The 23,417-nt window shown below is 42.5% G+C and overlaps 2 long non-coding RNA genes across 2 annotated transcripts; both read left to right on the top strand.

Moving 5' to 3' along the window:
• Positions 1–5,602: 5,602 nt before the first annotated feature.
• On the top strand, positions 5,603–9,002 carry LOC115191481 (uncharacterized). The gene is made up of 4 exons (XR_003877687.1): positions 5,603–5,617; positions 7,996–8,103; positions 8,478–8,598; positions 8,709–9,002. It is a non-coding gene; the product is annotated as an uncharacterized LOC115191481 (long non-coding RNA).
• Positions 9,003–17,201: 8,199 nt separating this feature from the next.
• Positions 17,202–20,683, top strand: LOC115191479 (uncharacterized). The gene is made up of 4 exons (XR_003877685.1): positions 17,202–17,216; positions 19,599–19,706; positions 20,081–20,201; positions 20,312–20,683. It is a non-coding gene; the product is annotated as an uncharacterized LOC115191479 (long non-coding RNA).
• Positions 20,684–23,417: the final 2,734 nt, after the last annotated feature.

Below are 23,417 nucleotides of genomic sequence, written 5' to 3'. Positions count from 1 at the left end.
GCTTATGGAGGAATAGAGCTCATTCAATGTTGTGTTAGTGCCAGCCTCTGACTGTGGTGGTATGTAAACAACTTGAAAGAATACAGATGAAAACTCTCTAGGTAGATAGTTTGGTCTACAGCTTATCATGAGAAACTCTACCTCAGGCAAGCAATAGCTTCCTTAGATATCATGCACCAGCTGTTGTTTACAAAAATACATAGGCCGCCTCCCTTTGTCTTACCAGACACCGCTATTGTATACTGCCAGTACAGCGTGTAACCAGCCAGCTGTATGTTGATGTTGTCGTCGTTCAGCCACGATTCTGTGAAGCATAAGATATTGCAGTCGTGAAAGTCGTGAAAGGAAAAAGAGGATTCTGCTAGTCCGTGGTGAGAAATCGCAGTCCTGATGTCTAGAAGTTATTTTTGGTCATGAGAGACGGTAGCGGCAACATCATGTACGAAATAAGTAAAATAATAAGTTACAAACAACGCAAGTAAGCGAACAAAAAAACACAATTAGCCCGCTCAATTCAAACATAGGTTTTATGTCCCTGTATAAAAATAGCAGAAAAGTTTCAATGTTTGAGTGACAGGTTGGCGGCAAAACAAATGTATCTCTTCTGCAATGTGTCCTTGTGTATAGACAGCCTGGTCTCATAGACTAGATGTACTGAAGACAAATAATGTATACGAAACGCTTCAGTCTGGTTTAGACCCCATCATAGCACTGAGACTGCACTTGTGAAGGTGGTAAATGACCTTTTAATGGCGTCAGACCGAGGCTCTGCATCTGTCCTCATGCTCCGAGACCTTAGTGCTGCTTTTGCTACCATCGATCACCACATTCTTTTGGAGAGATTGGAAACCCAAATTGGTCTACACGGACAAGTTCTGGCCTGGTTTCGATCTTATCTGTCGGAAATATATCAGTTTGTCTCTGTGGATGTTTTGTCCTCTGACAAATCAACTGTAAATTTCGGTGTTCCTCAATGCTCCGTTTTAGGACCACTATTGTTTTCACTATATATTTTACCTCTTGGTGATGTCATTCAGAAACAATGTTAACTTTCACTGCTATGCGATGACACCCAGCTGTACATTTCTTTATTTAAAAAATAAATAAATAATTACCCCCCTTTTTCTCGGGATCCAATTGTTAGTAGTTACTGTCTTGTCTCATCGCTGCAACTCCCGTACGGACTCAGGAGAGGCGAAGGTCAAGAGCCATGCGTCCTCCGAAACACAACCCAACCAAGCTGCACTGCTTCTTGACACAACGCACATCCAACTCAGAAAACAGCCACACCAATGTGTCAGAGGAAACACCGTACACCAAGCAACCTGCTCAGCGTGCACTGCGCCCAGCCCGCCACAGGAGTCGCTAATGCGCAATGAGACAAGGATATCCCTGCCGGCCAAACCCTCCCTAACCCGGACGACGCTGGGCCAATTGTGAGCCGCCCCATGGGCATCCCGGTCACAGCCAGCTCGAACCCAGAGTCTCTGGTGGCACAGCTAGCACTGCGATGCAGTGCCTTAGACCACTACACTACCCGGGAGGCACTCAGCTGTACATTTCGATGAAACATGGTGAAGCCCCGAAATTGCCCTCCCTCGAAGCCTGTGTTTCCGACATAAGGAAGTGGATGGCGGCAAATGTTCTACTTTCAAACTCGGACAAAACAGATGCTTGTTCTAGGTCCCAAGAAACAAAGAGATCTTCTGTTGAATCTGACAATTAATCTTGATGGTGTACAGTCGACTCAAATAAAAACTGAAGGACCTCGGCGTTACTCTGGACTTTGATCTCTCTTGACGAACATATCAAGACTGTTTCAAGGACAGCTTTTTTCCCCCATCTACGTAACATTGCAAAAAATCAGAAACTTTCTGTCCAAAAATGAAACAGAAAGATTTATCCATGCTATTGTCACTTCTAGGTTAGACTATTGCAATGCTCTACTTTCCGGCTACACGGATAAAGCACTAAATTAACTTCAGTTAGTGCTAAACACGGCTGCTAGAATCTTGACTAGAACCAAAAACTGTGATCATATTACTCTTGTGCTAGCGCCTCTACACTGGCTTCCTGTTAAGGCAAGGGCTGATTTCAAGGTTTGATTGCTAACCTACAAAGCATTAGATGGACTTGCTCCTATCTATCTTTCCGATTTGGTCCTGCCGTACTGTTACGCACGCTTCTTGGAAGAAGGAACGCTACACCCTGCTACAACTCAACTCCCCGTGGAGGGAAAGTGGTATCGGATTGTAGGTGCAGTTCGGGATGACAGAGGCAGAGATTAGTACCGTTTACAGGGGATTTATTTCCTTCACACGGTAATTTGGGGAAAAGGGGCTGGACAGAACCAAAGCAAAGAAAGTAAAAAATAAAGAGCCCCTTCTCCTACCGTACCACTACTTACGTAACTAGCACCACCTGGCGCACTAACCAAAATACAGGGGATGGTCTGCCCAGGTCTTACCTAGTATGCATACACATTGTAAATACTACGGGTATATGTATGCCCGCAGGCCTCTTGCCTAAGCAATCCCAAGGTGCCTTTCCCTTCCCCCCTGGGAACAAATTAAACAGAATAATACAAACCTAAAGTGAACAATTTCACTGTTTTTGATTACAGTAACAAACGTCAGCAGGACCGGCTACAAATACTATACAAAAATTCATACAGACCAACAACGAAACACAGGACATACCAAGAAGCTCTCTCCTAACAAAGGAACACTTGCTTTTAAAGCTGCCTAAGGAGTCGGTAATTGCAGACAGCTGTATGTCCTGACGAGAGGGCGGGTCAAAGCTCCAATCGGGCCGACCAATCAGCTCCTTAGAATCTCAGGAAGCCATCCTGAAACAAATCAAATCAAATCAAAACACACACATACAAAGAACCTGGGGAACGTAACACCTACATACCTAAATGTACGCTACGGTCACAAGACGCAGGCCTCCTTACTGTCCCTAGAATTTCTTAGCAAACAGCTGGAGGCAGGTCTTTCTCCTGTAGAGCTCCATTTTTATGGAATGGTCTGCCTGTCCGTGTGAGAGACGCAGACTCAGTCTCGACCTTTAAGTCTTTATTGAAGACTCATCTCTTCAGTAGGTCCTATGATTGATTGTAGTCTGGCCCAGGAGTGTGAAGGTGAACGGAAAGGCACTTGAGCAACGAACCACCCTTGCTGTCTCTGCCTGGCCGGTTTCCCTCTCTCCACTGGGATTCTCTGCCTCTAACCCTATTAACAGGGGCTGAGTCACTGGCTTACTGGTGCTCTTCCATGCCGTCCCTAGGAGGGTTGCGTCACTTGAGTGGTTTGAGTCACTGACGTGATCTTCCTGTCCGGGTTGGCAACCCCTCTTGGGTTGTACCGTGGCGGAGATCTTTGTGGGCTATACTCGACCTTGTCTCAGGATGGTAAGTTGGTGGTTGAAGATATCCCTCTAGGGGTGTGGGGGCTGTGCTTTGACAAAGTGGGTGTGATTATATCTTGCCTGTTTGGCCCTGTCCGGGGGCCCTGTCCGGGGCCACAGTGTCTCCCGACCCATCCTGTCTCAGCCTCCAGTATTTATGCAGTAGTTTATATGTCGGGGGGCTTGGGTCAGTCTGTTATATCTGGAGTATTTCTCCTGTCTTATCCGTGCCCTGTTTGAATTTATGTATGCTCTCTCTAATTGTCTAATTCTCACTTTCTCTCTTTTCTCTCTTTCTTCTCTCTCTTTCTCTCTTTCTTTCTCTCTCTCAGAGGACCTGAGCCCTAGGACCATGCCTCAGGACTACCTGGACTGATGACTCCTTGCTGTCCGCAGTCCACCTGGTCGTGCTGCTGCTTCAGTTTCAACTGTTCTGCCTGCGGCTATGGAACCCTGACCTGTTCACCGAATGTGCTAGATGTCCCTGACCTGCTGTTTTCAACTCTCTAGAGACCGCAGGAGCGGTAGAGATACTCTGAATGATCGCCTATGAAATCCAACTGACATTTACTCCTGAGGTACTGACCTGTTGCTGGTCATCTATGAACATTTGAACATCTTGGCCATGTTCTGTTATAATCTCCAACCGGCACAGCCAGAAGAGGACTGGCCACCCCCCATAGCCTGGTTCCTCTCTAGGTTTCCTCCTAGGTTCTGGCCTTTCTAGGGAGTTTTTTCCTAGCCACCGTGCTTCTACCCCTGCATTGCTTGCTGTTTGGGGTTTTAAGGCTGGGTTTCTGTACAGCACTTTGTGACATCAGCTGATGTAAGAAGGGCTTTATAAATACATTTGATTTGATTTAGATGCACTGTGTCACTGTGTATAGACAGCCTGGTCTCATAGACTAGATGCACTGTGTCACTGTGTGTAGACAGCCTGGTCTCATAGACTAGATGTACTGTGTCACTGTGTGTAGACAGCCTGGTCTCATAGACTAGATGTACTGTGTGTAGACAGCCTGGTCTCATAGACTAGATGTACTGTGTCACTGTGTATAGACAGCCTGGTCTCATAGACTAGATGTACTATGTCACTGTGTGTAGACAGCCTGGTCTCATAGACTAGATGTACTGTGTCACTGTGTGTAGACAGCCTGGTCTCATAGACTAGATGTACTGTGTGTTGACAGCCTGGTCTCATAGACTAGATGTACTGTGGCACTGTGTATAGATGGCCTGGTCTCATAGTAAATGTAAATCCAGGACACTCAGATAGATTAGTATGATATGTTATGTTTGTATGGTTAGATAAGACAGAAGGTTACTTAAAGGTGCAATATGCAGAAATTGCTCCGCCATTTGCTGGTTGCTAAAATTCTAATGGTAGGCCTAATTTCAGGTTGTTACAAAACAAGCAGTAATTGTTTAGAGAATCATTATACCACATGAACCCGCTGTGAAATATATTTTCCATAACCAAAAATATTGTATTTTCATCTGTTCGAAGCTGGTGTACAAAACTGACAGTAAAAGATGCAGAAACGAAACTTAAGAACGGGAAACTGTCACAAATTATGTCAATGGTGTTGTGGATACTCATTTTCTTTTAATTCAAAAAGAAGAGGAGTAAAGCATCCACAGGAAACAAAAACACGACAGCAACAGTTTTGCAGGCTTGAAAACGCAGTGCAAAACAACCACCCACAAACCCCAGTGACAACATACTCCTATATATATATGACTCCCAATCAGGAACAACGATCCCCAGCTGTTCCTGATCAGGAGTCACAAGACACACAGAACAATCAAACACACACACACAAGACTGCCATGTCCTGACCCCCAAAAACTACTACAACAGCTCCATCTGCTGGTCAGGACGTGACAGAAACATAGAAAAAGTGCATATAGAACACATCTACAGCTGATTAGATTTGCTTTAAATTAGAAATTAAAGATCTATAACTCAATGTTTCTATGTGGATTTGGTCAGGTTGCCAATTCTTTTTTGACATATTGCAGCGGTAAGGCAAAAGCATATTGTATGTTTCTAGGCTAAAAGATATGAGGTGCTCCGTGTTCCTGCTGGTAGCAGGCCTTAACCTGGATGTGGGGAAATGTCCTGCCTTGGAGTATGGTTGTAGCTATCTCCACCAGACTCCTTGGAAATCAGATGACAGACCTGCATGGATTAGCAAGAGAAAACATGGTACGTGTATTTAGACAATTGTAGTCAAGACAGCTTCAGTTTAACACCGGAGTATACAGGTTCCAGTACTCTACTAACACTTCACACAACTAATTGGTGCTAGGCAGTAATATAACATGCATACAGTCCAGTAAGTTTCCCAAAATCCCCAGTTTTCAAAAATCCTGGATGGAGGATTCCAGATTTCCTGCTTATTCCTTCCTGATACCGTGAATCTCCCAACTGGGTTTTCAAAGAATGTTGGGGAAAGTTACCAGATTTTTGCATCTACCTGGGACAGAACTCACCCACTGTCTGTATAATAGACCGAGCTCCCTAAGTAACAATGAGATGACAACTGGGACCGACCGGCTCTATTCGACGTAGCAAAATTAGAAATTGTGTTTTTTACATTGAATAACATTAGAGACTCAGAGATAGAAAATGGTATATCATACACTACAGTTGAGGAACAATGGGAAAGTAATTCTGCTTTGAAAGTTGATAAACTTGTAACACCACTTTATAAAAATTGTCCTTGAATGTTTTGGTACACCTACTGGAGAGCTCTTCTTTGTCTACCCTCATTCAGCATTGTTCACACCCTCTTAAGCCTTAGACCCACCCATCTCTTTAAGGATTCACATGTGAGGCCATGTGCTAAACAGAGTGGTACGGTAGTGTAGCACACAGAGTGAGTATGGTAGTGTAGCAAACAGAGTGAGTATGGTAGTGTAGCAAACAGAGTGAGTACGGTAGTGTAGCAAACAGAGTGAGTACGGTAGTGTAGCAAACAGATTGAGTACGGTAGTGTAGCAAACAGAGTGAGTACGGTAGTGTAGCAAACAGAGTGAGTGCGGTAGTGTAGCAAACAGAGTGAGTACGGTAGTGTAACAAACAGAGTGAGTACGGTAGTGTAGCAAACAGAGTGAGTACGGTAGTGTAGCAAACAGATTGAGTACGGTAGTGTAGTAAACAACCAAAGATTACAAGACTACGTTTATCGACATGTCTGTAGACAGTGACATCGTGAACATGATATTGTAGTCTGACATCAAATTTGTAGTTGTCGTTATGAAAAAGTATAAACACAAAAATGACATACTGCATTATATTTCCAGCATGGTGGTCCAAAATAGCATAACTTGTGTATATGTCCACACTATGAGGTTGGAATAATACTGTGAAATTGTGAAAATGTTGATTCCCTCTGAAGGATCGGACCCTTTTATTAAATGTTCTCCTAAAATGACCCAAATTTATCTGCCTGTAGCTCAGGACCTGAAGTAGAGATATGCATTTTCTTGATACCATTTGAAAGGACGCTTTGAAGTTTGTGGAAATGTGAAATGAATGTAGGAGAACATAACAAATTAGATCTGGTAAAAGATCATACAAACAACATTTTTCTTTCATCATCTTTGAAAAACAAGAGGAAAGCCATAATGTAATATTCCAGGTTAGGCGCAATTTAGATTTTGGCCACTAGATGGCAGCAGTGTATGTGCAAGGTTTTAGACTGATTCAATGAACATTTCTGTTCAAAATGTTCTATCAAGACTGCCCAATTGTGCCTAATTTGATTATTAATACGTTTTCAAGTTTAACTGTGCACTCTCCTCAAACAATAGCATGGTATTCTTTCACTATAATAGCTACTGTAAATCAGACAGTGCAGTTAGGTTAACAAGAATTTAAGCTTTCTGCCCATATCAGATATGTCTATGTCCTGGGAAATATTATTTTACTTACAACTTCATGCTAATCAAATTAGCCTACGTTAGCTCAACCGTCTCGTGGGGGGATACCGATCCCGTAGAGGATAATGCCATTTTAGTGTAACACCAGATCCCAAATGAGTACATTTCACAAATTTAATCTGTTCACGTTGACATTTTATCAAGTGTTTTTAATTGTGGAGGTGGAGCATAAAATGGGGGTAAGGTTACTTTCTAACTCATTTGACAATTTTTTATGAAAGTTTCTGTTCTAATTCCAATAGTCTGTTTATCAAAACATCATGAACATCCTCTGTTGTCTGTCTAGAAACGGTGCTGTTACAGATACTGCTTGTGTTTGTCATCATGTGACTGCATGGGAAGATTAGAACATGTCACCACCCTTTTCTTTATGTTTAATGTGAAAACAAGGTTCATGTGATTCTAATTCTGAAGATGAATAAGAACATTTAGGCATTAGAGTAAATACATAGAAGCAAGGTGTTAGGATGTGAACAGAGTATGAACTCAAACGGATGCAGAGAAAAGCTCAAACCAAGTTTATTCAGCCCACTGAATGCTGCATCTGCACAGCATGGCTTGTACATAACCAATCAATCATTTATTACAGTATGTCAAGTAAAGGGTGTGACTTCTCAGAAATGTTCATCTGTTTCCTAGAACTGCCTGTTGGGCTGTTGTTGAGCGGCTGGTATCACCCTTCTCCCATTATCCCCCACGTTGTTCCTCCTCTGCTTCTGGGAGGAACCAGGCGGGGCCACAGAGCAGGTAAGTACAGATTCTTCTCCAGTGACGCCAACGTGATACTACCTCTGTTACGCTGAACACATATCCTAGATCTAGAGGAACTTGATTTACAAGTAGCAGAATGTTCTGTAGGTGTTATGATTGAGGTGATGTGTGTTCCAACTTCCACTGCCAACAAGGAATACAACTGCTTAACAAATTACATTGGTGTCAACCATACTGTTCTTCAGTCTAATCCAGCTGATCCCAGTTTTACCTGTTGTAAATCTTTTTTTTTATCATTACAAACTGTGTCTAAAGTTTCCTGACATATATTTTAGAATTTAACAGTTGGTATTAAATCAGTATTTCTGATGTTTTCTTGTTTTGTTTGTTCATCATGTTTTGACCTCCAGACTCCCCCGTCTCATCCCACCAACTCTGTCAGTCCACCAGGCCCCAAAATGCAGCCTCCACACCACTGCAGTAACAGCCACATCTTCCCATCACAAAGCTTCAGTACTATCTCAATGTGTTGTAAGTCCTGTACAGCACTTGGTATTCATCACTGTTGAGACAATGTTACAGCTGATAACATGTAATGACATTTTCAACCTAATCAACCCCCTCTGATTCTTCTCATTCAGGAAGTACCATCCAGGATCCTGTGGCAACGTCAATGTGAAACAGCATTGACCCGTGATCACCACCAACCAGGGCTCCACAGCGGTATCCTTCGATGCCCAGGCTTCGCTCAAGATTAACTAAAGGAGATTTGGAAGGATCCCAGTGAGCAAAATTGACATTTTTTGTTGTTGTTCATATGTATTTTCAACGTCTTTTGATCATAGGGATGGCCTCCCCAGAGAGCACACCAGGCAGCAAACAGCACTTTGATGTGATTGGCTGGTCAGCAGGAAGTATTATCTGGCTAAACAGAAGGGATGATGGATCTGACAGAGAACGTTTTTATGGAATGATGTCAGGTTAATATTGTCAATAAAACAGGTGAAATGTACAGAACGACTTGATTGATCAATTAATAACACACCAAACTGTTGTTTTAATACATGGAAGAATTTGATTTGTCAAGGTACAATACACAAAACATTTATGGAATGACTAGACTAGTCAAAGTATATGGAATAACTTGAGCAGTAAATGCATGATACTTACTTGGACATTCAACATGAGACAGTCATTAGTTTTTTATCAGTCCTTCCTCTAGTGACACATTGGCCCCTTGTCAGTGGCACCTGGAGTGAAGGACCCGACAGGCATACTGCAAATTATATTATCCACCTCTACGCAGACGACACCATTCTGTATACTTCTGGCCCTTCTTTGGACACTGTGTTAACAACCCTCCAGACGAGCTTTAATGCCATTCAACTCTCCTTCCGTGGTCTCCAACTGCTCCTAAACACAAGTAAAACTAAATGCATGCTCTTCAAACCGATCGCTGACTGCACCTGCCCGCCCGTCCAGCATAACTTCTCTGGACGGTTCTAACTTAGAATTTGTGGACAACTACAATTACCGAGGTGTCTGGTTAGACTGTAAACTCTCCTTCCAGACTCACATCAATCATCTCCAATCCAAAGTGAAATCTAGAATTGGCTTCCTATTTCGCAACAAAGCATCCTTCACTCATACTGCCAAACATACCCTCGTAAAACTGACCATCCTACCAATCCTCGACTTCGGCGATGTCATTTACAAACGTTTATCGTGAGTAATTTAGTAAATTCACCGGAGGTTTGCGGGGGTATGCTAGTTCTGAACGTCACATGCTAATGTAAAAAGCTGGTTTTTGATATAAATATGAACTTGATTGAACAAAACATGCATGTATTGTATAACATAATGTCCTAGGGTTGTCATCTGATGAAGATCATCAAAGGTTAGTGCTGCATTTAGCTGTGGTTTTGTTTTTTGTGACATTATATGCTAGCTTGAAAAATGGGTGTCCTGATTATTTCTGGCTGGGTACTCTGCTGACATAATCTAATGTTTTGCTTTCGCTGTAAAGCCTTTTTGAAATCGGACAGTGTGGTTAGATAAAGGAGAGTCTTGTCTTTAAAATGCTGTAAAATAGTCATATGTTTGAAAAATGGAAGTTTTTGTATTTTTGAGGAATTTGTAATTCGCGCCACGCCTATCATTGGATATTGGAGCAGGTGTTCCGCTAGCGGAACGTCTAGATGTAAGAGGTTACTAGCTAACGTTAGCTGGCTGGCTCATTAGCTAACGTTACGTGACATGTGTACCACAACCGTTAAATATGGTCGGGGCCAGTAAACGTCTGCAAAAAAGCATAACGAAATTGTTGCCAGCAGATGTTATCCATAGATAAATAAATCATCGGCCAGAGCATCAATTGTGCGCTCCGAGAATGAAACGAGATGGGTAGGGCTAAAGCGTAAGAGGGTGTGAACGATTCTGAATGGGTGTAGACAAAGAAGAGCTCTTCACTAGATACCAAAACATTCAAAGACCATTTTCTCAAAAGCGAGTTTACAAGTTGATCTACTTTCATAGCAGAATTACTTTCCCATTGTTACTCAAATGCAGTGCATGATATACCATTTTGTAGCTCTGAGTCTCTGCTTTTATGCAATATAAAAAACACAATTTTAAATTTTGCTACATAAGACCGAATCCAGGTGGTGAGTCACATATGATAACAAACACAAGCAGTATCTTTAACAGCACCGTTTCTAGACAGACAACAGAGGATGTTCATGATGTTTTGATAAACAGACTATTAGAATTAGATTATATATTATAACAGAAACTTTACCTTTTCAGTTAACTTTCATAGAAAATTGTCAAAATGAGTTAGAAAATAAACTTACCCCAATTTTATGCTCCACCACAAATAAAAACACTTGATAAAATGTCAATGTGAACAGATAAAATTGTGAAGTGCACTCATTTGGGATCTGGTGTTCACTTGTGAACCTCTTTCTTATTGGTCTATTAATAACGACGGGGAGTGCAGGTATTTAGCAGGCTGGAGAGAAGACACTCTATGCTAGCTAGCACACGGTGTCGCTAACTAGCTAGCTAGCTTGCTAGTTAGCTAACATACAGTGTCGTTCCAGCCTCCCACTCTGCTGTGCTAGCGGGAGGTGGGGGCGATTGGTAGACAGTGCCCTTTGCCCCCGCCTGTTGGGCACGTTTTTTCCACGGGAAACAGCATTAGGGAGGCAGGGCGACACTATGTGCTTGCTCACTAGAAAGCACAAGGTTTAACTAACTAGCAAGCTAGATAGTTAGATAGCACATGGTGTGAATCCCGGAACATATTCCAGTCAGTGCTAGCAAAACTGTCCTGTAGCTTAGAATCTGCTTCATCTGAAAGCATATTTTATTGATCTAGTCACTGGTGTTTCCTGCTTTAATTTTTGCTTGTAAGCAGGAATCAGGAGGATAGAATAATGGTCAGATTTGCCAAATGGAGGGTGAGGGAGAGTTTGTACATGTCCCCGGCTACTAGGAGCACCGCCTCTGGGTGAGCATTTTCTTGTTTGCTTATGGAGGAATAGAGCTCATTCAATGTTGTGTTAGTGCCAGCCTCTGACTGTGGTGGTATGTAAACAACTTGAAAGAATACAGATGAAAACTCTCTAGGTAGATAGTTTGGTCTACAGCTTATCATGAGAAACTCTACCTCAGGCAAGCAATAGCTTCCTTAGATATCATGCACCAGCTGTTGTTTACAAAAATACATAGGCCGCCTCCCTTTGTCTTACCAGACACCGCTATTGTATACTGCCAGTACAGCGTGTAACCAGCCAGCTGTATGTTGATGTTGTCGTCGTTCAGCCACGATTCTGTGAAGCATAAGATATTGCAGTCGTGAAAAGTCGTGAAAGGAAAAAGAGGATTCTGCTAGTCCGTGGTGAGAAATCGCAGTCCTGATGTCTAGAAGTTATTTTTGGTCATGAGAGACGGTAGCGGCAACATCATGTACGAAATAAGTAAAATAATAAGTTACAAACAACGCAAGTAAGCGAACAAAAAAACACAATTAGCCCGCTCAATTCAAACATAGGTTTTATGTCCCTGTATAAAAATAGCAGAAAAGTTTCAATGTTTGAGTGACAGGTTGGCGGCAAAACAAATGTATCTCTTCTGCAATGTGTCCTTGTGTATAGACAGCCTGGTCTCATAGACTAGATGTACTGAAGACAAATAATGTATACGAAACGCTTCAGTCTGGTTTAGACCCCATCATAGCACTGAGACTGCACTTGTGAAGGTGGTAAATGACCTTTTAATGGCGTCAGACCGAGGCTCTGCATCTGTCCTCATGCTCCGAGACCTTAGTGCTGCTTTTGCTACCATCGATCACCACATTCTTTTGGAGAGATTGGAAACCCAAATTGGTCTACACGGACAAGTTTCTGGCCTGGTTTCGATCTTATCTGTCGGAAATATATCAGTTTGTCTCTGTGGATGTTTTGTCCTCTGACAAATCAACTGTAAATTTCGGTGTTCCTCAATGCTCCGTTTTAGGACCACTATTGTTTTCACTATATATTTTACCTCTTGGTGATGTCATTCAGAAACAATGTTAACTTTCACTGCTATGCGATGACACCCAGCTGTACATTTCTTTATTTAAAAAATAAATAAATAATTACCCCCCTTTTCTCGGGATCCAATTGTTAGTAGTTACTGTCTTGTCTCATCGCTGCAACTCCCGTACGGACTCAGGAGAGGCGAAGGTCAAGAGCCATGCGTCCTCCGAAACACAACCCAACCAAGCTGCACTGCTTCTTGACACAACGCACATCCAACTCAGAAAACAGCCACACCAATGTGTCAGAGGAAACACCGTACACCAAGCAACCTGCTCAGCGTGCACTGCGCCCAGCCCGCCACAGGAGTCGCTAATGCGCAATGAGACAAGGATATCCCTGCCGGCCAAACCCTCCCTAACCCGGACGACGCTGGGCCAATTGTGAGCCGCCCCATGGGCATCCCGGTCACAGCCAGCTCGAACCCAGAGTCTCTGGTGGCACAGCTAGCACTGCGATGCAGTGCCTTAGACCACTACACTACCCGGGAGGCACTCAGCTGTACATTTCGATGAAACATGGTGAAGCCCCGAAATTGCCCTCCCTCGAAGCCTGTGTTTCCGACATAAGGAAGTGGATGGCGGCAAATGTTCTACTTTCAAACTCGGACAAAACAGATGCTTGTTCTAGGTCCCAAGAAACAAAGAGATCTTCTGTTGAATCTGACAATTAATCTTGATGGTTGTACAGTCGACTCAAATAAAAAACTGAAGGACCTCGGCGTTACTCTGGACTTTGATCTCTCTTGACGAACATATCAAGACTGTTTCAAGGACAGCTTTTTTCCCCCATCTACGTAACATTGCAAAAATCAGAAACTTTCTGTCCAAAAATGAAACAGAAAGATTTATCCATGCTATTGTCACTTCTAGGTTAGACTATTGCAATGCTCTACTTTCCGGCTACACGGATAAAGCACTAAATTAACTTCAGTTAGTGCTAAACACGGCTGCTAGAATCTTGACTAGAACCAAAAACTGTGATCATATTACTCTTGTGCTAGCGCCTCTACACTGGCTTCCTGTTAAGGCAAGGGCTGATTTCAAGGTTTGATTGCTAACCTACAAAGCATTAGATGGACTTGCTCCTATCTATCTTTCCGATTTGGTCCTGCCGTACTGTTACGCACGCTTCTTGGAAGAAGGAACGCTACACCCTGCTACAACTCAACTCCCCGTGGAGGGAAAGTGGTATCGGATTGTAGGTGCAGTTCGGGATGACAGAGGCAGAGATTAGTACCGTTTACAGGGGATTTATTTCCTTCACACGGTAATTTGGGGAAAAGGGGCTGGACAGAACCAAAGCAAAGAAAGTAAAAAATAAAGAGCCCCTTCTCCTACCGTACCACTACTTACGTAACTAGCACCACCTGGCGCACTAACCAAAATACAGGGGATGGTCTGCCCAGGTCTTACCTAGTATGCATACACATTGTAAATACTACGGGTATATGTATGCCCGCAGGCCTCTTGCCTAAGCAATCCCAAGGTGCCTTTCCCTTCCCCCCTGGGAACAAATTAAACAGAATAATACAAACCTAAAGTGAACAATTTCACTGTTTTTGATTACAGTAACAAACGTCAGCAGGACCGGCTACAAAATACTATACAAAAATTCATACAGACCAACAACGAAACACAGGACATACCAAGAAGCTCTCTCCTAACAAAGGAACACTTGCTTTTAAAGCTGCCTAAGGAGTCGGTAATTGCAGACAGCTGTATGTCCTGACGAGAGGGCGGGGTCAAAGCTCCAATCGGGCCGACCAATCAGCTCCTTAGAATCTCAGGAAGCCATCCTGAAACAAATCAAATCAAATCAAAACACACACATACAAAGAACCTGGGGAACGTAACACCTACATACCTAAATGTACGCTACGGTCACAAGACGCAGGCCTCCTTACTGTCCCTAGAATTTCTTAGCAAACAGCTGGAGGCAGGTCTTTCTCCTGTAGAGCTCCATTTTTATGGAATGGTCTGCCTGTCCGTGTGAGAGACGCAGACTCAGTCTCGACCTTTAAGTCTTTATTGAAGACTCATCTCTTCAGTAGGTCCTATGATTGATTGTAGTCTGGCCCAGGAGTGTGAAGGTGAACGGAAAGGCACTTGAGCAACGAACCACCCTTGCTGTCTCTGCCTGGCCGGTTTCCCTCTCTCCACTGGGATTCTCTGCCTCTAACCCTATTACAGGGGCTGAGTCACTGGCTTACTGGTGCTCTTCCATGCCGTCCCTAGGAGGGTTGCGTCACTTGAGTGGTTTGAGTCACTGACGTGATCTTCCTGTCCGGGTTGGCAACCCCTCTTGGGTTGTACCGTGGCGGAGATCTTTGTGGGCTATACTCGACCTTGTCTCAGGATGGTAAGTTGGTGGTTGAAGATATCCCTCTAGGGGTGTGGGGGCTGTGCTTTGACAAAGTGGGTGTGATTATATCTTGCCTGTTTGGCCCTGTCCGGGGGCCCTGTCCGGGGCCACAGTGTCTCCCGACCCATCCTGTCTCAGCCTCCAGTATTTATGCAGTAGTTTATATGTCGGGGGGCTTGGGTCAGTCTGTTATATCTGGAGTATTTCTCCTGTCTTATCCGGTGCCCTGTTTGAATTTATGTATGCTCTCTCTAATTGTCTAATTCTCACTTTCTCTCTTTTCTCTCTTCTTTCTTTCTCTCTTTCTCTCTTTCTTTCTCTCTCTCAGAGGACCTGAGCCCTAGGACCATGCCTCAGGACTACCTGGACTGATGACTCCTTGCTGTCCGCAGTCCACCTGGTCGTGCTGCTGCTTCAGTTTCAACTGTTCTGCCTGCGGCTATGGAACCCTGACCTGTTCACCGAATGTGCTAGATGTCCCTGACCTGCTGTTTTCAACTCTCTAGAGACCGCAGGAGCGGTAGAGATACTCTGAATGATCGCCTATGAAAATCCAACTGACATTTACTCCTGAGGTACTGACCTGTTGCTGGTCATCTATGAACATTTGAACATCTTGGCCATGTTCTGTTATAATCTCCAACCGGCACAGCCAGAAGAGGACTGGCCACCCCCCATAGCCTGGTTCCTCTCTAGGTTTCCTCCTAGGTTCTGGCCTTTCTAGGGAGTTTTTCCTAGCCACCGTGCTTCTACCCCTGCATTGCTTGCTGTTTGGGGTTTTAGGCTGGGTTTCTGTACAGCACTTTGTGACATCAGCTGATGTAAGAAGGGCTTTATAAATACATTTGATTTGATTTAGATGCACTGTGTCACTGTGTATAGACAGCCTGGTCTCATAGACTAGATGCACTGTGTCACTGTGTGTAGACAGCCTGGTCTCATAGACTAGATGTACTGTGTCACTGTGTGTAGACAGCCTGGTCTCATAGACTAGATGTACTGTGTGTAGACAGCCTGGTCTCATAGACTAGATGTACTGTGTCACTGTGTATAGACAGCCTGGTCTCATAGACTAGATGTACTATGTCACTGTGTGTAGACAGCCTGGTCTCATAGACTAGATGTACTGTGTCACTGTGTGTAGACAGCCTGGTCTCATAGACTAGATGTACTGTGTGTTGACAGCCTGGTCTCATAGACTAGATGTACTGTGGCACTGTGTATAGATGGCCTGGTCTCATAGTAAATGTAAATCCAGGACACTCAGATAGATTAGTATGATATGTTATGTTTGTATGGTTAGATAAGACAGAAGGTTACTTAAAGGTGCAATATGCAGAAATTGCTCCGCCATTTGCTGGTTGCTAAAATTCTAATGGTAGGCCTAATTTCAGGTTGTTACAAAACAAGCAGTAATTGTTTAGAGAATCATTATACCACATGAACCCGCTGTGAAATATATTTTCCATAACCAAAAATATTGTATTTTCATCTGTTCGAAGCTGGTGTACAAAACTGACAGTAAAAGATGCAGAAACGAAACTTAAGAACGGGAAACTGTCACAAATTATGTCATGGTGTTGTGGATACTCATTTTCTTTTAATTCAAAAAGAAGAGGAGTAAAGCATCCACAGGAAACAAAAACACGACAGCAACAGTTTGCAGGCTTGAAAACGCAGTGCAAAACAACCACCCACAAACCCCAGTGACAAACATACTCCTATATATATATGACTCCCAATCAGGAACAACGATCCCCAGCTGTTCCTGATCAGGAGTCACAAGACACACAGAACAATCAAACACACACACACAAGACTGCCATGTCCTGACCCCCAAACTACTACAACAGCTCCATCTGCTGGTCAGGACGTGACAGAAACATAGAAAAAGTGCATATAGAACACATCTACAGCTGATTAGATTTGCTTTAAATTAGAAATTAAAGATCTATAACTCAATGTTTCTATGTGGATTTGGTCAGGTTGCCCAATTCTTTTTTGACATATTGCAGCGGTAAGGCAAAAACATATTGTATGTTTCTAGGCTAAAAGATATGAGGTGCTCCGTGTTCCTGCTGGTAGCAGGCCTTAACCTGGATGTGGGGAAATGTCCTGCCTTGGAGTATGGTTGTAGCTATCTCCACCAGACTCCTTGGAAATCAGATGACAGACCTGCATGGATTAGCAAGAGAAAACATGGTACGTGTATTTAGACAATTGTAGTCAAGACAGCTTCAGTTTACACCGGAGTATACAGGTTCCAGTACTCTACTAACACTTCACACAACTAATTGGTGCTAGGCAGTAATATAAACATGCATACAGTCCAGTAAGTTTCCCAAAATCCCCAGTTTTCAAAAATCCTGGATGGAGGATTCCAGATTTCCTGCTTATTCCTTCCTGATACCGTGAATCTCCCAACTGGGTTTTCAAAGAATGTTGGGGAAAGTTACCAGATTTTTGCATCTACCTGGGACAGAACTCACCCACTGTCTGTATAATAGACCGAGCTCCCTAAGTAACAATGAGATGACAACTGGGACCGACCGGCTCTATTCGACGTAGCAAAATTAGAAATTGTGTTTTTTACATTGAATAACATTAGAGACTCAGAGATAGAAAATGGTATATCATACACTACAGTTGAGGAACAATGGGAAAGTAATTCTGCTTTGAAAGTTGATAAACTTGTAACACCACTTTTATAAAAATTGTCCTTGAATGTTTTGGTACACCTACTGGAGAGCTCTTCTTTGTCTACCCTCATTCAGCATTGTTCACACCCTCTTAAGCCTTAGACCCACCCATCTCTTTAAGGATTCACATGTGAGGCCATGTGCTAAACAGAGTGAGTACGGTAGTGTAGCACACAGAGTGAGTATGGTAGTGTAGCAAACAGAGTGAGTATGGTAGTGTAGCAAACAGAGTGAGTACGGTAGTGTAGCAAACAGAGTGAGTACGGTAGTGTAGCAAACAGATTGAGTACGGTAGTGTAGCAAACAGAGTGAGTACGGTAGTGTAGCAAACAGAGTGAGTGCGGTAGTGTAGCAAACAGAGTGAGTACGGTAGTGTAACAAACAGAGTGAGTACGGTAGTGTAGCAAACAGAGTGAGTACGGTAGTGTAGCAAACAGATTGAGTACGGTAGTGTAGTAAACAACCAAAGATTACAAGACTACGTTTATCGACATGTCTGTAGACAGTGACATCGTGAACATGATATTGTAGTCTGACATCAAATTTGTAGTTGTCGTTATGAAAAAGTATAAACACAAAAATGACATACTGCATTATATTTCCAGCATGGTGGTCCAAAATAGCATAACTTGTGTATATGTCCACACTATGAGGTTGGAATAATACTGTGAAATTGTGAAAATGTTGATTCCCTCTGAAGGATCGGACCCTTTTATTAAATGTTCTCCTAAAATGACCCAAATTTATCTGCCTGTAGCTCAGGACCTGAAGTAGAGATATGCATTTTCTTGATACCATTTGAAAGGACGCTTTGAAGTTTGTGGAAATGTGAAATGAATGTAGGAGAACATAACACATTAGATCTGGTAAAAGATCATACAAACAACATTTTTCTTTCATCATCTTTGAAAAACAAGAGGAAAGCCATAATGTAATATTCCAGGTTAGGCGCAATTTAGATTTTGGCCACTAGATGGCAGCAGTGTATGTGCAAGGTTTTAGACTGATTCAATGAACATTTCTGTTCAAAATGTTCTATCAAGACTGCCCAATTGTGCCTAATTTGATTATTAATACGTTTTCAAGTTTAACTGTGCACTCTCCTCAAACAATAGCATGGTATTCTTTCACTATAATAGCTACTGTAAATCAGACAGTGCAGTTAGGTTAACAAGAATTTAAGCTTTCTGCCCATATCAGATATGTCTATGTCCTGGGAAATATTATTTTTACTTACAACTTCATGCTAATCAAATTAGCCTACGTTAGCTCAACCGTCTCGTGGGGGGATACCGATCCCGTAGAGGATAATGCCATTTTAGTGTAACACCAGATCCCAAATGAGTACATTTCACAAATTTAATCTGTTCACGTTGACATTTTATCAAGTGTTTTTAATTGTGGAGGTGGAGCATAAAATGGGGGTAAGGTTACTTTCTAACTCATTTTGACAATTTTTTATGAAAGTTTCTGTTCTAATTCCAATAGTCTGTTTATCAAAACATCATGAACATCCTCTGTTGTCTGTCTAGAAACGGTGCTGTTACAGATACTGCTTGTGTTTGTCATCATGTGACTGCATGGGAAGATTAGAACATGTCACCACCCTTTTCTTTATGTTTAATGTGAAAACAAGGTTCATGTGATTCTAATTCTGAAGATGAATAAGAACATTTAGGCATTAGAGTAAATACATAGAAGCAAGGTGTTAGGATGTGAACAGAGTATGAACTCAAACGGATGCAGAGAAAAGCTCAAACCAAGTTTATTCAGCCCACTGAATGCTGCATCTGCACAGCATGGCTTGTACATAACCAATCAATCATTTATTACAGTATGTCAAGTAAAGGGTGTGACTTCTCAGAAATGTTCATCTGTTTCCTAGAACTGCCTGTTGGGCTGTTGTTGAGCGGCTGGTATCACCCTTCTCCCATTATCCCCCACGTTGTTCCTCCTCTGCTTCTGGGAGGAACCAGGCGGGGCCACAGAGCAGGTAAGTACAGATTCTTCTCCAGTGACGCCAACGTGATACTACCTCTGTTACGCTGAACACATATCCTAGATCTAGAGGAACTTGATTTACAAGTAGCAGAATGTTCTGTAGGTGTTATGATTGAGGTGATGTGTGTTCCAACTTCCACTGCCAACAAGGAATACAACTGCTTAACAAATTACATTGGTGTCAACCATACTGTTCTTCAGTCTAATCCAGCTGATCCCAGTTTTACCTGTTGTAAATCTTTTTTTTTATCATTACAAACTGTGTCTAAAGTTTCCTGACATATATTTTAGAATTTAACAGTTGGTATTAAATCAGTATTTCTGATGTTTTCTTGTTTTGTTTGTTCATCATGTTTTGACCTCCAGACTCCCCCGTCTCATCCCACCAACTCTGTCAGTCCACCAGGCCCCAAAATGCAGCCTCCACACCACTGCAGTAACAGCCACATCTTCCCATCACAAAGCTTCAGTACTATCTCAATGTGTTGTAAGTCCTGTACAGCACTTGGTATTCATCACTGTTGAGACAATGTTACAGCTGATAACATGTAATGACATTTTCAACCTAATCAACCCCCTCTGATTCTTCTCATTCAGGAAGTACCATCCAGGATCCTGTGGCAACGTCAATGTGAAACAGCATTGACCCGTGATCACCACCAACCAGGGCTCCACAGCGGTATCCTTCGATGCCCAGGCTTCGCTCAAGATTAACTAAAGGAGATTTGGAAGGATCCCAGTGAGCAAAATTGACATTTTTTGTTGTTGTTCATATGTATTTTCAACGTCTTTTGATCATAGGGATGGCCTCCCCAGAGAGCACACCAGGCAGCAAACAGCACTTTGATGTGATTGGCTGGTCAGCAGGAAGTATTATCTGGCTAAACAGAAGGGATGATGGATCTGACAGAGAACGTTTTTTATGGAATGATGTCAGGTTAATATTGTCAATAAAACAGGTGAAATGTACAGAACGACTTGATTGATCAATTAATAACACACCAAACTGTTGTTTTAATACATGGAAGAATTTGATTTGTCAAGGTACAATACACAAAAACATTTATGGAATGACTAGACTAGTCAAAGTATATGGAATAACTTGAGCAGTAAATGCATGATACTTACTTGGACATTCAACATGAGACAGTCATTAGTTTTTTATCAGTCCTTCCTCTAGTGACACATTGGCCCCTTGTCAGTGGCACCTGGAGTGAAGGACCCGACAGGCATACTGCAAATTATATTATCCACCTCTACGCAGACGACACCATTCTGTATACTTCTGGCCCTTCTTTGGACACTGTGTTAACAACCCTCCAGACGAGCTTTAATGCCATTCAACTCTCCTTCCGTGGTCTCCAACTGCTCCTAAACACAAGTAAAACTAAATGCATGCTCTTCAACCGATCGCTGACTGCACCTGCCCGCCCGTCCAGCATAACTTCTCTGGACGGTTCTAACTTAGAATTTGTGGACAACTACAATTACCGAGGTGTCTGGTTAGACTGTAAACTCTCCTTCCAGACTCACATCAATCATCTCCAATCCAAAGTGAAATCTAGAATTGGCTTCCTATTTCGCAACAAAGCATCCTTCACTCATACTGCCAAACATACCCTCGTAAAACTGACCATCCTACCAATCCTCGACTTCGGCGATGTCATTTACAACGTTTATCGTGAGTAATTTAGTAAATTCACCGGAGGTTTGCGGGGGTATGCTAGTTCTGAACGTCACATGCTAATGTAAAAAGCTGGTTTTTGATATAAATATGAACTTGATTGAACAAAACATGCATGTATTGTATAACATAATGTCCTAGGGTTGTCATCTGATGAAGATCATCAAAGGTTAGTGCTGCATTTAGCTGTGGTTTTGTTTTTTGTGACATTATATGCTAGCTTGAAAAATGGGTGTCTGATTATTTCTGGCTGGGTACTCTGCTGACATAATCTAATGTTTTGCTTTCGCTGTAAAGCCTTTTTGAAATCGGACAGTGTGGTTAGATAAAGGAGAGTCTTGTCTTTAAAATGCTGTAAAATAGTCATATGTTTGAAAAATGGAAGTTTTTGTATTTTGAGGAATTTGTAATTCGCGCCACGCCTATCATTGGATATTGGAGCAGGTGTTCCGCTAGCGGAACGTCTAGATGTAAGAGGTTACTAGCTAACGTTAGCTGGCTGGCTCATTAGCTAACGTTACGTGACATGTGTACCACAACCGTTAAATATGGTCGGGGCCAGTAAACGTCTGCAAAAAAGCATAACGAAATTGTTGCCAGCAGATGTTATCCATAGATAAATAAATCATCGGCCAGAGCATCAATTGTGCGCTCCGAGAATGAAACGAGATGGGTAGGGCTAAAGCGTAAGAGGGTGTGAACGATTCTGAATGGGTGTAGACAAAGAAGAGCTCTTCACTAGATACCAAAACATTCAAAGACCATTTTCTCAAAAGCGAGTTTACAAGTTGATCTACTTTCATAGCAGAATTACTTTCCCATTGTTACTCAAATGCAGTGCATGATATACCATTTTGTAGCTCTGAGTCTCTGCTTTTATGCAATATAAAAAACACAATTTTAAATTTTGCTACATAAGACCGAATCCAGGTGGTGAGTCACATATGATAACAAACACAAGCAGTATCTTTAACAGCACCGTTTCTAGACAGACAACAGAGGATGTTCATGATGTTTTGATAAACAGACTATTAGAATTAGATTATATATTATAACAGAAACTTTACCTTTTCAGTTAACTTTCATAGAAAATTGTCAAAATGAGTTAGAAAATAAACTTACCCCAATTTTATGCTCCACCACAAATAAAAACACTTGATAAAATGTCAATGTGAACAGATAAAATTTGTGAAGTGCACTCATTTGGGATCTGGTGTTCACTTGTGAACCTCTTTCTTATTGGTCTATTAATAACGACGGGGAGTGCAGGTATTTAGCAGGCTGGAGAGAAGGACACTCTATGCTAGCTAGCACACGGTGTCCCTAACTAGCAAGCTAGCTAGCTAGTTAGCTAACATACAGTGTCGTTCCAGCCTCCCACTCTGCTGTGCTAGCGGGAGGTGGGGGCGATTGGTAGACAGTGCCCTTTGCCCCCGCCTGTTGGGCACGTTTTTTCCACGGGAAACAGCATTAGGGAGGCAGGGCGACACTATGTGCTTGCTCACTAGAAAGCACAAGGTTTAACTAACTAGCAAGCTAGATAGTTAGATAGCACATGGTGTGAATCCCGGAACATATTCCAGTCAGTGCTAGCAAAACTGTCCTGTAGCTTAGAATCTGCTTCATCTGAAAGCATATTTTATTGATCTAGTCACTGGTGTTTCCTGCTTTAATTTTTGCTTGTAAGCAGGAATCAGGAGGATAGAATAATGGTCAGATTTGCCAAATGGAGGGTGAGGGAGAGTTTGTACATGTCCCCGGCTACTAGGAGCACCGCCTCTGGGTGAGCATTTTCTTGTTTGCTTATGGAGGAATAGAGCTCATTCAATGTTGTGTTAGTGCCAGCCTCTGACTGTGGTGGTATGTAAACAACTTGAAAGAATACAGATGAAAACTCTCTAGGTAGATAGTTTGGTCTACAGCTTATCATGAGAAACTCTACCTCAGGCAAGCAATAGCTTCCTTAGATATCATGCACCAGCTGTTGTTTACAAAAATACATAGGCCGCCTCCCTTTGT

Source organism: Salmo trutta, chromosome 4 (assembly GCF_901001165.1).
Source record: "Salmo trutta chromosome 4, fSalTru1.1, whole genome shotgun sequence".
Taxonomy (NCBI): Eukaryota; Metazoa; Chordata; class Actinopteri; order Salmoniformes; family Salmonidae; genus Salmo; species Salmo trutta.
This window is presented reverse-complemented; position numbering and strand designations above follow the sequence as displayed.